Source organism: Entelurus aequoreus, linkage group LG22 (assembly GCF_033978785.1).
Source record: "Entelurus aequoreus isolate RoL-2023_Sb linkage group LG22, RoL_Eaeq_v1.1, whole genome shotgun sequence".
Classification (NCBI taxonomy): Eukaryota; Metazoa; Chordata; class Actinopteri; order Syngnathiformes; family Syngnathidae; genus Entelurus; species Entelurus aequoreus.
In genome coordinates, this window is record NC_084752.1 from 10,310,849 (window position 1) to 10,326,215 (window position 15,367).

The 15,367-nt window shown below is 36.1% G+C and overlaps 1 long non-coding RNA gene across 1 annotated transcript in view; it reads right to left on the reverse strand.

Annotated features, from left to right (window-relative positions):
• Positions 1 to 789: 789 nt before the first annotated feature.
• LOC133639469 (uncharacterized) overlaps positions 790 to 15,367 on the reverse strand; it is a 41,288-nt gene continuing 26,710 nt past the window's right edge. Inside the window, exon 3 of the long non-coding RNA XR_009823796.1 lies at positions 790 to 890. This is a non-coding gene — a long non-coding RNA (uncharacterized LOC133639469). The remainder of the gene's footprint in view (positions 891 to 15,367) is intronic.

Sequence of the window (15,367 nt, forward strand, 5' to 3'; positions counted from 1 at the left end):
ATAAAACACAACATGAATATTGGAGCTCCCATTGGCTCAACTGTAAGCTGAAATTTATTGACTTTTTTTTTATCAGCGACCAAAAGTTGCAAACTTTATCGTCGATGTTCTCTACTAAATCCTTTCAGAAGATTTTTTCATCTGACGCCAAACTTGCTAATTTCCTCCTTGATAGGTAAGTCAGGCATTTACCTTTTCTTATTACTTGTAATAAATGGAAATTGACATTTCGTATGTAAACTATATTGTCCAATACAGTCTATGATCTTGTCTAACAAAGCTAGTATGTTCGTGCAAAGAATGCTTAGCATGCGAGCCCGGTCAATGACACATCGACATACAGGCTAATGGGGGAAATGTATGCCCATTAGCCTGTATGAGCTAAATAGATTTTCGACAAATAAAACCTATGTGGATATGGGTAGTGTCAGTGCCTATTTTGTTCTCAAAATGCTGACACACTGAGGAAATGGGTTCCAACATTAGCACGGCTGTCGTGGCAATAGTCGTTTTCCGACTGTTGGGACTTTTTAGGGTTCCTATAACCTTTTTAGTCCTCGGGCTGTTTTTCGTTGTGTTCCGACATACGGGAACTCGGCACTACGGCCCTCAGATCCTAGAACAATTTTAGCTCCTACTCTAAACTGAGTCCCATAGGAACTAAGATACGTAGGTGTTTAGTGATTGGTTGAACTGCCAAACTACGCCCCTTGCCGGATATTCACTTCTCCTAGCCACAACACAGACAGAGATGTTTACGAGATCGCAACAGGAAAAATGGACACAGCCAGCGGTAAATGGATAATTTATTAATTACATTTTCAATCCACTGCTCATCGGTAAAACTGGGGACAACTCTTCTCCACCAGTCTTCTGAGTTGCTGCAACATCTGAAATACAACGAGAATACGTGTGTCACACAATGCATAACGTCTAAAATATCCACACATTGTAATCTGCTCAATACTATCTGTCAAATACCGCCTGAAATGTTTACTTACAGGATATGTAGGCCTATACAATCTTACTCCCTCGGTGTGCTCTTCCATTATCGTTATTAGATGCCGAATTTTAGCACCCATTGTTATTATTCCTTGCAAGCAGACGATCACGAACACAGCAGCCTCCGAGGTGTCCATTCTTATTTGTGTTGTTTCTTTGTTCACTTTTCCCGGGCGGGTTGTTTTGCATCAGTGGGTGAGGCGCTAAAGTAATACGTCACGGGTCGCAGGCAGATATGCGTCACATGTGTTTCCTTACCAAGGTCCCCAGCATACCCAGTCATGTGCGAACGTGAAAAGGATAAGTCCCTATGGGGGAGGGTAGTTCCTATAACTAAACTCGAGTGTGGTAGTTCTCAGAACTGCGTCCCGAGGACTAGCATGTGCGAATACGGCTAATGTGTAACGTATGGAGACAGCCAAATCACATGATGAAATAATTCCTCATTCGTGTTTGCATATTGTGGACTACATGTACTAAGTTATATGGCAATCTGAAATGTTTGAAACAGTAGCCTATAGGCATACCTTGGTAAAATGTCTCCTCTTTAGTTTTGGGTGTACATTAGGCTGCTAAGCAGAAAGTAAGCAGTTATAAAAAGGAAACATAACAAAGTAAAAAGAGTCTAGAGAGAGGTTAATAGAGCAGCGTCCATTAGCATGTCGGCATCGTCACAGCCAGAAGTACACGACACGTAAGGGGAGGGCGGATGGATCCATAAATTGGTGGTGTCGATATCAAAGGGTGATATCAGTAAATGAGCGATACTAGAGTGAGCTAAACGATATTTTATTTCCTCAGTATAATATTTTTCGTTGTTTTTATTTATGTTTACAAATTCAGCGATTAAATCCCTAGACACAGGAGGACTTTGAGGGCGAAAAACGGACTTAAATGAGCAATAGTACATTTCAATGTAGTTTTCTTGTATACATGAGTTTAGTTAGTATCAGTGCTCCTTCCTCGCCGTTTCTCCACTTCCTGTGCACTTATCCCTGCCTTGTCACTGTACGGATGGTGATTGGGACACTCACTTGCTGCTAGGTCAATGTGCAGCCACCTTCCACTCCTCTGGAAGACAAGTATGGTAATCTAATTGCGGCTAGCTGCTAGCCTGCTGACACAGCATCGCCGGCCCAAAAGCACACTCAAATTCACGGGCGTAAACACACCAGCAGTGGAAATGCGTGTCGGCTGGCGACGCTGGCTGCATGGACTCTCTCACTCTAGCTAAGGCAGCCAGCCAGCTTCTCTCAAGCATTCACACGCTCACTCGAGCCCCTGTACTACGTCTCTGGCTTCCCACAGCCTGGCTTCCACCAATACCGGCATCCTAGCTTCCCAAAGCTTGCCCCCCCCCTGTGCCCATGCCTTTGTCATCTCAAGGCTTCACGTCACCTGTTCCTGTTCCACACCAACATTTTATAGTAACTTCACAGGTTGGAGCAACACCCTCCTCCAAGCCTCCCTCTGCCCATCCGTTGTTTTGCTCAGGCAGCTGCAGCTGACGCCGCCAGTTTAAAGCTTCCTCTGGCAGCCTGGAATCTGCCTTTGGGTGGGGGGTACATCTATTTGTGTTTTTCTGCCTGGAAACCTAAGAAAAGAAACCGTCTATCTTCATTCGCCTGTTGCCGCCTGCATCTTGGTATCACAACTACCGCAAACTATGCCAAGACACAACATTTGAAATTAGTGTGTACTATTGACTTTGTATTGATCAAAGGCCTGGATGCTATCCATTTTATCGATATATTCAAATTTTTTGTTGAAAATATTGAAAACATATTCCCAAAGAGGTTCCGTAGCTTGCGCCATCCTCTTTACTTCTTTAGCTGGTTTGGTTTTGCGGCAACAGGCGTGGAACAAATGACTGCAAAAAGGCAGCAGCACAGCAAACTTATTTCTGCATCTGAAACCATAGCCTCCAGCCGAGTGCAGGAAATGCAACCACTTTAGGAGGCGAACGAGACCGGAACGCCAAACAAACTCTCGCCAAAAAGCAGCCTTGTTATGATCCTGTATGGTGCGGAACCCAAGATGTAGAAAAGGAGTCCAACGTGCAATTTACAGTCTTTAATCCAGGAAGTGATGGTTGCTAGGGAGGAAGCACACCATGGAAAAACAGCAAAACAACTTAACTGGTGGTCACACCAGGACACAGCTGGGCCAACCATACAGGAGTCATCACAGTACCCCTCTCTCCCTAACAGAAGCCTTCTGGCAGCTTACCTGGCTTTTCTAGAAAACGGGGATAAAACTCAGAGAAGAGACGTTGGTCGAGGATAAGGGGCCTAGCGACTAACGAGCGCTTCTCAGGGCTGTACCCTTCCCAGTCGACCAGGAACTGGAATCTCTTGCCCCTCCATTTCACATCTAAGATGGCCTTGACTGTGAATGCAGGGGGGTTGTCGATAAGCATAGGTGGAGGGGGCAGCACCTCCGGAGGGCTGAGGGGACTCGAGGCTATTGCCTTGATGTGAGAGACATGAAAGACCGGGTTTCAACAGTTAGCCTGACGTTGGTTAATTTCTGAGGTCAGTGCAGCTCTTGTGTGCCATGCCAGGCGTGCTCGGCGCAGGTGAGCCGACACAGACGGGACCACAACCTCTAACTCGAGGGAAAGGAATGCGGGTGGCTGGTATCCGTAAGCTGCATGGAAAGGCGACAATCCTGTGGCTGAGCTAATGAGGAAAATTGTGGGTGTACTCAATCCAGGGAAGGTCGGCTGATCAAGTTGTGGACTGCTGATGGCAGATGAATTGGATGGCCGCCTCAAAGTCCTGGTTGGTGCATTCCATCTCCCCGTTACTCTGGTAGTGGTAGACGGAGGACAGACATGGTGATGCACCCAAGAACCTGCAGAATTCCCCCCAGACTAAAGAAGAAAACTGAGGGCCTCTATCGGAGACCTCTGCTGTGGGAATGCCATGAAGCCGGAACAGTTGCTCCACCAGCAGCTGGACTGTTTCCAAAGCCTATGGTAACTTGGGGAGTGCAACAAAATGAGTCATCTTAAAGAACCGGTCGACCATGGTGAGGATAGTGGTGTTACCATTGGGGAAAGGCAGTCCGGTAACAAAGTCCAAGACGATGTGCGACCAGGGTCGAGCCGGAATGGGTAGAGGAAGGAGAAGTCCAGATGGAACTTGATGGGACCCTTTGTTTCGGGACCGACTGGACAACCCGTCACAGATCTTCTAACATCTGCTCGTAGCGTAGGCCACCAAACTCACTGAGCCAGAAGGAATGTTGTGCGACTGACCTTTGAACTAACATAATACGCCGGAACGCAGCATGGGGATGACACCCAGAGGGGTATGTACCGTTGCAGGCCCCCGAGGATGTGGGACTGGGGTATGATTGACTCCGGGGGCGGGAGAAGATGCGGGACAGCGCATCCGGCTTAGTGTTCTGAGAGCCAGGGTTTAAAGTGATGGTAAAGTTGAAACGTGTGATGAATAATGTCTGGCTAAACGTCGGTTGAGTCTTTGAACAGCGCAGAGATAAGCCAGTCTTGTGATCCGTGTGAACAATGAACGGTAGCTCAGCCCCGTCTAGCCAGCGCCTCCACTCCGGAAGGAACACGACGAGCCTGTATCGGAGGCATTTACCTCAACTAAAAATTAAAGGGACGGGTTAGCGTGGATCAGCACAGGTGCAGTAGACACTTACATCATGTGTTGTCTTCATTATAACACTTTTATAAGACTTTTAAAGTTATTTTGATAGTAGGCTATTATAGCTAATATAGACACTTACATCATGTTTTTCCTTCATTATAACACTTATATAAGACTTTTAAAGTCATTTTGATAGTAGGCTATTATAGCTAATATAGACACTTACCTCATGTGTTGTCTTCATTATAACACTTATATAAGACTTTTAATGTCATTTTGATAGTAGGCTATTATAACTAATATAGACACTTACATGATGTGTTGTCTTCATTATAACACTTATGTAAGACTTTTAAAGTTATTTTGATAGTAGGCTCTTATAGCTAATATAGACACTTACATCATGTGTTGCCTTCATTGTTACACTTACATAAGACTTTTAAAGTTATTTTGATAGTAAGCTATTATAGCTAATATAGACACTTACATCATGTGTTGCCTTCATTATAACACTTATATAAGACTTTTAAAGTCATTTTGATAGTAAATAAATAATGATAAATGGGTTATACTTGTATAGCGCTTTTCTACCTTCAAGGTACTCAAAGCGCTTTGACAGTGTTTCCACATTTACCCATTCACACACACATTCACACACTGATGGCGGGAGCTGCCATGCAAGGCGCTAACCAGCAGCAGGCTAATATAGCTCATATAGACACTTACATCATGTGTTGTCTTCATTATAACACTTATATAAGACTTTTAAAGTCATTTTGATAGTAGGCTAATATAGCTCATATAGACACTTACATCATGTGTTGCCTTCATTATAACACTTATATAAGACTTTTAAAGTCATTTTGATAGTAGGCTAATATAGCTCATATAGACACTTACATCATGTGTTGCCTTCATTATAACGCTTATATAAGACTTTTAAAGTCATTTTGATAGTAGGCTAATATAGCTCATATAGACACTTACATCATGTGTTGCCTTCATTATAACGCTTATATAAGACTTTTAAAGTAATTTTGATAGTAGACTATTATAGCTAATATAGACACTTGCATCATGTGTTGCCTTCATTATAACACTGATATAATAATAATAATAATACCTGGGATTTATATAGCGCTTTTCTAAGTACCCAAAGTTGCTTTACATGTAGAACCCATCATTCGTTCACACCTGGTGGTGGTAAGCTACTTTCATAGCCACAGCTGCCCTGGGGTAGACTGACTGATATAAGACTTGTAAAGTAATTTTGATAGTAGGCTATTATAGCTAATATAGACACTTATATAAGTGTTATAATGAAGGCAAAACATGATGTAAGACTTTTAAAGTCATTTTGATAGTAGGCTATTATAGCTAATATAGACACTTACGTCATGTGTTGCCTTCATTAAAACACTTATATAAGACTTTTAAAGTCATTTTGATAGTAGGCTATTATAGCTAATATAGACACTTATATAAGTGTTATAATGAAGGCAAAACATGATGTAAGACTTTTAAAGTCATTTTGATAGTAGGCTATTATAGCTAATAGATACACCTACATCATGTGTTGTCTTCATTATATCACTTATATAAGGCTTTTAATTTTTTGCGGCTCCAGACAGATTTTTATGTTGTTGTATTTTTGGGGTAGACATGTAAAGCGACTTTGGGTACTTAGAAAAGCGCTATATAAATCCCAGGTATTATTATTATTATTATTATTATTTTTGGTCCAATATGGTCTTTCAACATTTTGGGTTGCCGACCCCTGCCTTAATCTTGAACAAGTTTTCTGTCCCTCAAGATCTCTTAAGTGTTTTGGATCCATTGATGCATCTTTGTCCATCCACATAACAGATCTTGAAACCTTTGAAAAACATTGTTGTCAAATATCAATCAACTACATCCCAAACTGTTGGTGAGTGTTTGTACAAATTATGCTCATCTGGGATTTGGGCTTTTAACAATGCTTTATTTATTTGTTTCTAGAAAGATTGCAGAAAATCAAGAACAAACAGCTTCTTGCGCTTCTATTTTAGTCTCAAATCCCGACGCGAACGTGTCAGTGAGCTTGTGGTATGCAACGAGATGAAAAGTAGAGACCATCCCTTTGAACTTCTCCTTAAATCAAAAAATTACCATTTTATTTCAACTCCAGCCAGGAAACAGAGAGCAGAGACACTGTTAACTTCTCTAGGCGTTTGGTTATTTGTTGTGTGGAGGAACATTATTGCCTGGGAAAATGTGTTGTGTGGGTGGGTGGAGGACGTGAGCAGTTGGCACAAGCACAAAGGGAGAGATCAGCCTTATTTTCTCCATAGGAGGAACACATACAAGCACATATTATGTCCATTATTATAAAAAAGCAACATGCTCATAATAGCATGCTGTCTAACAGACAAGGAGTTGCCTGCAGCTCGACAACCGACCGGTTGACCTTACTCGGGTAACTGGATTCCCCCCCCCCTCAAGCATTAATTAGTCGATTTCAGCGTTCAATGGGCTAACTGCTGAACAAACTGCTTTTTCCATTGTGGTCACATTAAAGCATCGTTTTGTTTTATTTACTCGGCTTCATATCGTTTGGCTGCAGAGATTGACATGACAGTATAGGTACATCTCATAAACCTGCAACATTTATTGACTTAATTACAAAACCCAAAACCAGTGAAGTTGGCACGTTGTGTAAATGGTAAATAAAAACAGAATGCAATTATTTGCTAATCCTTTTCAACTTATATTCAATTGAATAGACTGCAAAGACAAGATATTTAATGTTCGAACTGAGAAACTTTACTTTTTTTTGCAAATAATCATTAACTTAGAATTTAATGGCAACAACATGTTGCCAAAAAGTTGGCACAGGGGCATTTTTACCACTGTGTTACATGGCCTTTCCTTTTAACAACACTCAGTAAACGTTTGGGAACTGAAGAGACACATTTTTGAAGCTTCTCAGGTGGAATTATTTCCCATTCTTGCTTGATGTACAGCTTAAGTTGTTCAACAGTCCGGGGGTCTCCGTTGTGGTATTTTAGGCTTCATAATGTGCCACACATTTTCAATGGGAGACAGGTCTGGACTACATGCAGGCCAGTCTAGTACCCGCACTCTTTTACTATGAAGCCACACTGTTGTAACACGTGGCTTGGCATTGTCTTGCTGAAATAAGCAGGGGCGTCCATGGTAATGTTGCTTGGATGGCAACATATGTTGCTCCAAAACCTGTATGTACCTTGCAGCATTAATGGTGCCTTCACAGATGTGTAAGTTACCCATGCCTTGGTCACTAATACACCCCCGTACCATCACAGATGCTGGCTTTGGAACTTTGCGCCCTTTGGTTCTTTTCCTCTTTGGTCCAGAGGACACTACGTCCAGTTTCCAAAAACAATTTGAAATGTGGACTCAGACCACAGAACACTTTTCCAGTTTGCATCAGTCCATCTTAGATGAGCTCGGGCCCAGCAAAGCGTTTCTGGGTGTTGTTGATAAATGGCTTTGCATAGTACAGTTTTAACTTGCACTTACAGATGTAGCGACCAACTGTAGTTACTGACAGTGGTTTTCTGAATTGTTCCTGAGCCCATGTGGTGATATCCTTTACACACTGACGTCGGTTTTTGATGCAGTACAGACTGAGGGATCGAAGGTCACTGGCATTCAATGTTGGTTTTCAGCCTCGCCGCTTACGTGCAGTGATTTCTCCAAATTCTCTGAACATTTTGATGATATTACAGACCATAGATGGTGAAATCCCTGAATTCCTTGCAATAGCTGGTTGAAAAATGTTGTTCTTAAACAATTTGCTCAGGCATTTGTTGACAAAGTGGTGACCCTCGCCCCATTCTTGTTTGTGGATAACTGAGTATTTCATGGAAGCTGATTTTATACCCAATCATGGCACCCACCTGTTCCCAATGAGCCTGTTCACCTGTGGGATGTTCCAAATAAGAGCATTCCTCAACTGTCTCAGTCTTTTTTACCACTTGTGCCAGCTTTTTTTAAACATTTTGCAGGCATCAAATTCCAAATGAGCTAATATTTGCAAAAAATAACAAAAGTTTTCCAGTTCGAACATTAAATATCTTGTCTTTGCAGTCTATTCAATTGAATATAAGTTGAAAAGGATTAGCAAATCATTGTATTCTGTTTTTATTTACCATTTACACAACGTGCCAACTTCACTGGTTTTGGGTTTTGTACAAGCTAAATAAATCGCAATTAAGACAAGCAGACCGACAGTGATTAAAACCGTTTAAAATCTTCATATCAAAAATGTGCCCGAGAATATTATTAGCATCTGATAGCATGAAGCTGAACAAGTTAAAAAAAACCCACTTAGAAATAACAAAAGATGTACACATATGTAATATTTACATATTATATATACAGTGTACTATAGTGTATCTGGTCGATACTACTATGATTACCTCGCTATTTGTTATCGTCACAAAATCTTTTTTTTCCTTTTTAAAAAATTCATATTATGTTTATAAACTCAGGAAATATGTCCCTGGACACATGAGGACTTTGAATATGACCAATGTATGATCCTGTAACTACTTGGTATCGGATCGATACCTAAATTTGTGGTATCATTCAAAACTAATGTAAAGTATCAAAACAACAGAAGAATCAGTGATTATTACATTTTAACAGAAGTGTAGATAGAACATGTTGAAAGAGAAAGTAAGCAGATATTAACAGTTAATGAACAAGTGGAATAATAATACATTTTTACAGCTTGTCCCTCATAATTTTAACAAAATAATAGAATGGAAAATGACACAATATGTTACTGCATATGTCAGCAGCTAAATTAGGAGCCTTTGTTTGTTTACTTACTACTAAAAGACAATTGTCTTGTATGTTCACTATTTTATTTAAGGACAAATTTGCAATAAGAAACATATGTTTAAGATTATTTGTTAAAATAAAGCCAATAATGCAATTTTTGTGGTTCCCTTTATTTAGAAAATTATTGAAATACATTTTGGTACCAATACTGGTACTAAAATATTGGGATCGGGACAACACAAATATATATATATATATATATATATATATATATATATATATATATATATATATATATATATATATATGTATATATATATATATATATATATATATATATATATATATATATATATATATATATATATATATATATATACATATATATATATATATATATATATATATATATATATATACATATATATATATATATATATATATATATATATATATATATATATATATATATATATACATATATATATATATATATATATATATATATATATATATATATATATATATATATATATATATATATATATATATATATATATATTACTCATTGTTAAAGGTGGCCCTCTGAGGGCAACCATAACTGCAATGTGGCCCTCAATGACATCCCTGTCCTAGGCTGTGACCTTGGAGACACACACCTCAGATTTCCATCTGTAAGTCTTACTCTCGCTCTCACTCACTCTTCCCCCTTCCGTCTCGCTCCTCCCTTTGTTGTTTCCACGTCTTAAAAATATCCCACCCTGATTGTGTTCGGTACATTTTGTTACCATGGCGATTGCCACATAGCGCAAAGGAGGCATGATCACGCCGTTTAACGTGTGTTCATGTGCCAACTGCGGCGCTATCAGCGGTGCACAGCTACGAATCCGATGCTTTATACATACATACATACATACATACATACATATATGTATAGATGTATATAAATAAACTAAAAGGAGAAACACCATCCAGCCAGTCTGTTTAAGCCCCTTGATGCTTTGTCCTGTCTTTCTCCTTTTCCTTCCTGACTCTTTTTCATCCTTATCATTCTCCACTAAACAACAATATGACTCTGAGAGAACCACAATTACCAGTTTTAGTCACACGTTGGATGACGGTGTGCGAGCATTCTTCAAAGACTCTTTCCCAAAGTCCTTTGTTTCCTCGGTTCCTAATTACCACTCCTGGAGACGGACAAGGATAAGAAACGAATCTAAACATGTGTGGGCTGAAAAATGTGGAGATTAAGATAGCTGAAGATGTTTCCTAATGAAGGTCACACACACACACACACACACACACACACACACACACACACACACACACACACACACACACACACACACACACACACACACACACACACACACACACACACACACACACACACACACACACACACACACACACACACACTCTCTCTCTCTCTCTCTTGTATTTGTTACCTTCTTGAGACCTCCAAATAAGGCCTACCTCTTTAGGACCACCCTTTCTACATGTATCATAATTTATACATACTATGCAAATATAAAAAAGCTTGAGTTGGAATTTCACAAGAAAAACTTAGAATTTTGGCAGTATTATAATAAAAGTCGTCATTTTACTCAACGCAAGTCAAAATTCTACAAGAAAAACTGAACATTTGTGCAATCTTCTGATAAAAGTTGATATTTTACTCAATGACAGTCGCAATTTTACAAGAAAAAGCTTTAAATGTTGGCAATTTTGTGAAAAGAGTCCTAGTTTTACTCGACAAAAGTCACAATTTTATATGAAAACTTTAGAATTTTGCTAATATTATAATAATAATGGGAATTTTACTCAAGAAATTTCACTATTTTACAAGAATGCCTGCCTTTTTAGGACCACCCTTTCTACATATATATTAATATATACATACTATGCAAATGTAAAAAATCTTGTTGTGAAAAATGAGTTGGCATTTTACAAGAAAAGGGTCACAGTTTCACAAGAAAAACTTAGAATTTTGGCAGTATTATAATAAAAGTCGTCATTTTACTCAACGCAAGTCAAAATTCTACAAGAAAAACTGAGCATTTGTGCAATCTTCTGATAAAAGTTGATATTTTACTCAATGACAGTCGCAATTTTACAAGAAAAAGCTTTAAATGTTGGCAATTTTATGAAAAGAGTCCTAGTTTTACTCGACAAAAGTCACAATTTTATATGAAAACTTTAGAATTTTGCCAATATTATAATAATGGGAATTTTACTCAAGAAATTTCACTATTTTACAAGAATGCCTGCCTTTTTAGGACCACCCTTTCTACATATATATTAATATATACATACTATGCAAATGTAAAAAATCTTGTGAAAAATTAGTTGGAATTTCACAAGCAAAAGGTCACAATATCACAAGAAAAACTTAGAATTTTGGCAGTATTATGATAAAAGTTGTAATTTTACTCAATGCAAGTCAAAATTTTACAAGAAAAACTAAACATTTGTGCAATATTCTGATAAAAGTTGGAATTTTACTCAATGACAGTCGCAATTTTACAAGAAAAAGCTTTAAATGTTGGCAATTTTATGAAAAGAGTCCTAGTTTTACTCGACAAAAGTCCCAATTTTATATGAAAACTTTAGAATTTTGCCAATATTATAATAATAATGGGAATTTTACTCAAGAAATTTCACTATTTTATAAGAATGCCTGCCTTTTTAGGACCACCCTTTCTACATATATATTAATATATACATACTATGCAAATATAAAAAAGCTTGTTGTGAAAAATTAGTTGGAATTTCACAAGAAAAAGGTCACAATTTCACAAAAAAAACTTTGCATTTTGGCAGTATTATAATAAAAGTTGTAATTTTACTCAACGCAAGTCAAAATTTTACAAGAAAAACTAAACATTTGTGCAATAATCTGATAAAAGTTGGATTTTTACTCATTGACAGTCGCAATTTTACAAGAAAAAGCTTTAATTTTTGGCAATTTTATGAAACGAGTCCTAGTTTTACTCGACAAGTCACAATTGTATAAGAAAACTTTTGAATTTTGCCAATATTGTAATAATAATCTGAATTTTACTCAAAAAATTTCATTATTTTACAAGAATACCTACCTTTTTAGGACCACCCTTTCTACATATATAATAATATATACATACCATGCAAATATAAAAAAAGCTTGTTGTGAAAAAATGAGTTGGAATTTCACAAGAAAAAGGTCATAATTTCACAAGAAAAACTTTGAATTTTGCCAGTATTGTAATTTTACTCAACGCAAGTCAAAATTTTACAAGAAAAACTGAACATTTGTGCAATATTCTGATAAAAGTTGGAATTTTACTCAATGACAGTCACAATTTTACAAGAAAAAGCGTTAAATTTTGGCAATTTTATGAAAAGAGTCCTAGTTTTACTCGACAAAAGTCACAATTTTATAAGAAAACTTTAGAATTTTGCCAATATTATAATAATAATCTGAATTTTACTCAAAAAATGTCATTATTTTACAAGAATACCTACCATTTTAGGACCACCCTTTCTACATATGTAATAATATATAAATACTATGCAAATATAAAAAAAGCTTGTTGTGAAAAAATGAGTTGGAATTTCACAAGAAAAAGGTCACAATTTAACAAGAAAAACTTTGAATTTTGCCAGTATTATAATAAAAGTTGTAATTTTACTCAACGCAAGTCAAAATTTTACAAGAAAAACTGAACATTTGTGCAATATTCTGATAAAAGTTGGAATTTTACTCAATGACAGTTGCAATTTTACAAGAAAAAGCGTTACATTTTGGCAATTTTATGAAAAGAGTCCTAGTTTTACTCGACAAAAGTCACAATTTTATATGAAAACTTTAGAATTTTGCCAATATTATAATAATAATCTGAATTTTACTCAAAAAATGTCATTATTTTACAAGAATACCTACCTTTTTAGGACCACCCTTTCTACATATGTAATAATATATACATACTATGCAAATATAAAAAAAGGTTGTTGTGAAAAAATGAGTTGGAATTTCACAAGAAAAAGGTCACAATTTAACAAGAAAAACTTTGAATTTTGCCAGTATCATAATAAAAGTTGTAATTTTACTCAACGCAAGTCAAAATTTTACAAGAAAAACTGAACATTTGTGCAATATTCTGATAAAAGTTGGAATTTTACTCAATGACAGTTGCAATTTTACAAGAAAAAGCGTTACATTTTGGCAATTTTATGAAAAGAGTCCTAGTTTTACTCGACAAAAGTCACAATTTTATATGAAAACTTTAGAATTTTGCCAATATTATAATAATAATCTGAATTTTACTCAAAAAATGTCATTATTTTACAAGAATACCTACCTTTTTAGGACCACCCTTTCTACATATGTAATAATATATACATACTATGCAAATATAAAAAAAGATTGTTGTGAAAAAATGAGTTGGAATTTCACAAGAAAAAGGTCACAATTTAACAAGAAAAACTTTGAATTTTGCCAGTATCATAATAAAAGTTGTAATTTTACTCAACGCAAGTCAAAATTTTACAAGAAAAACTGAACATTTGTGCAATATTCTGATAAAAGTTGGAATTTTACTCAATGACAGTTGCAATTTTACAAGAAAAAGCGTTACATTTTGGCAATTTTATGAAAAGAGTCCTAGTTTTACTCGACAAAAGTCACAATTTTATAAGAAAACTTTTGAATTTTGCCAATATTGTAATAATAATGGGAATTTTACTCAAAAAATTTCACTATTTTACAAGAATGCTTGCCTTTTTAGGACCACCCTTTCTACATATATAATAATATATATACACACTATGCAAATATAAAAAAGCTTGTTGTGAAAATGAGTTGGAATTTCACAAGAAAAATGTCACAATTTCCCAAGAAAAACTTTGAATTTTGGCAGTATTATGATAAAAGTTGTAATTGTACTTAATGCAAGTCAAAATTTTACAAGAAAAACTAAACATTTGTGCAATATTATGATAAAAGTTGGAATTTTACTCAATGACAGTCGCAATTTTACAAGAACAAGCTTTAAATGTTGGCAATTTTATGAAAAGAGTCCTAGTTTTACTCGACAAAAGTCCCAATTTAATAAGAACATTTTAGAATTTTGCCAATATTATAATAACAATCTGAATTCTACTCAAAAAATTTCACTATTTTACAAGAATGCCTACCTTTTTAGGACCACCCTTTCTACATATATAATAATACATACATACAATGCAAATATAAAAAAGCTTGTTGTGAAAAATTAGTTGGAATTTCACAAGAAAAAGGTCCCAATTTCACAAGAAAAACTTAGAATTTTGGCAGTATTATAATAAAGTCGTAATTTTACTGAACGCAAGTAAACATTTTACAAGAAAAACTGAGCATTTGTGTAATATTCTGATAAGTTGGAATTTTACTCAATGACAGTCGCAATTTTAAAAGAAAAAGCGTTACATTTTGGCAATTTTATGAGAAGAGTCGTAATTTTACTCGACAAAGTCACAATCTTAAAAGAAAACTATATAATAATAATAATAATATTAATCAGAATTTTACTCAAAAAATGTCACTATTTTACAAGAAAATTAAAAAGTAATAATTTTACATCAAAAAAGTAATACATTTACAAGAAAATATTGCAATATAACAGAAACAGAAATATTAAAAATTGTCCCCAATTTTATAAGAAAAACATCGACACATTGTGAGAAAAAGACTGCTTTTAGTTAATTATTTTTTGTTTGTAATTGTTTTTTAATCTTCATTATTTACTTCAAGTTATTACAGTATTTCTCTATATACATATTTATTTTTTTTAAATTAATTTTGGCCAAAGGAGTCGCGTTTCAATTTCCTACACACACTCGCTATTACATATGTTGGCCAGAGGGGGAGCACTTCACATTTTTACACACACTTGTTATTTCATATGTTGACCGGAGGT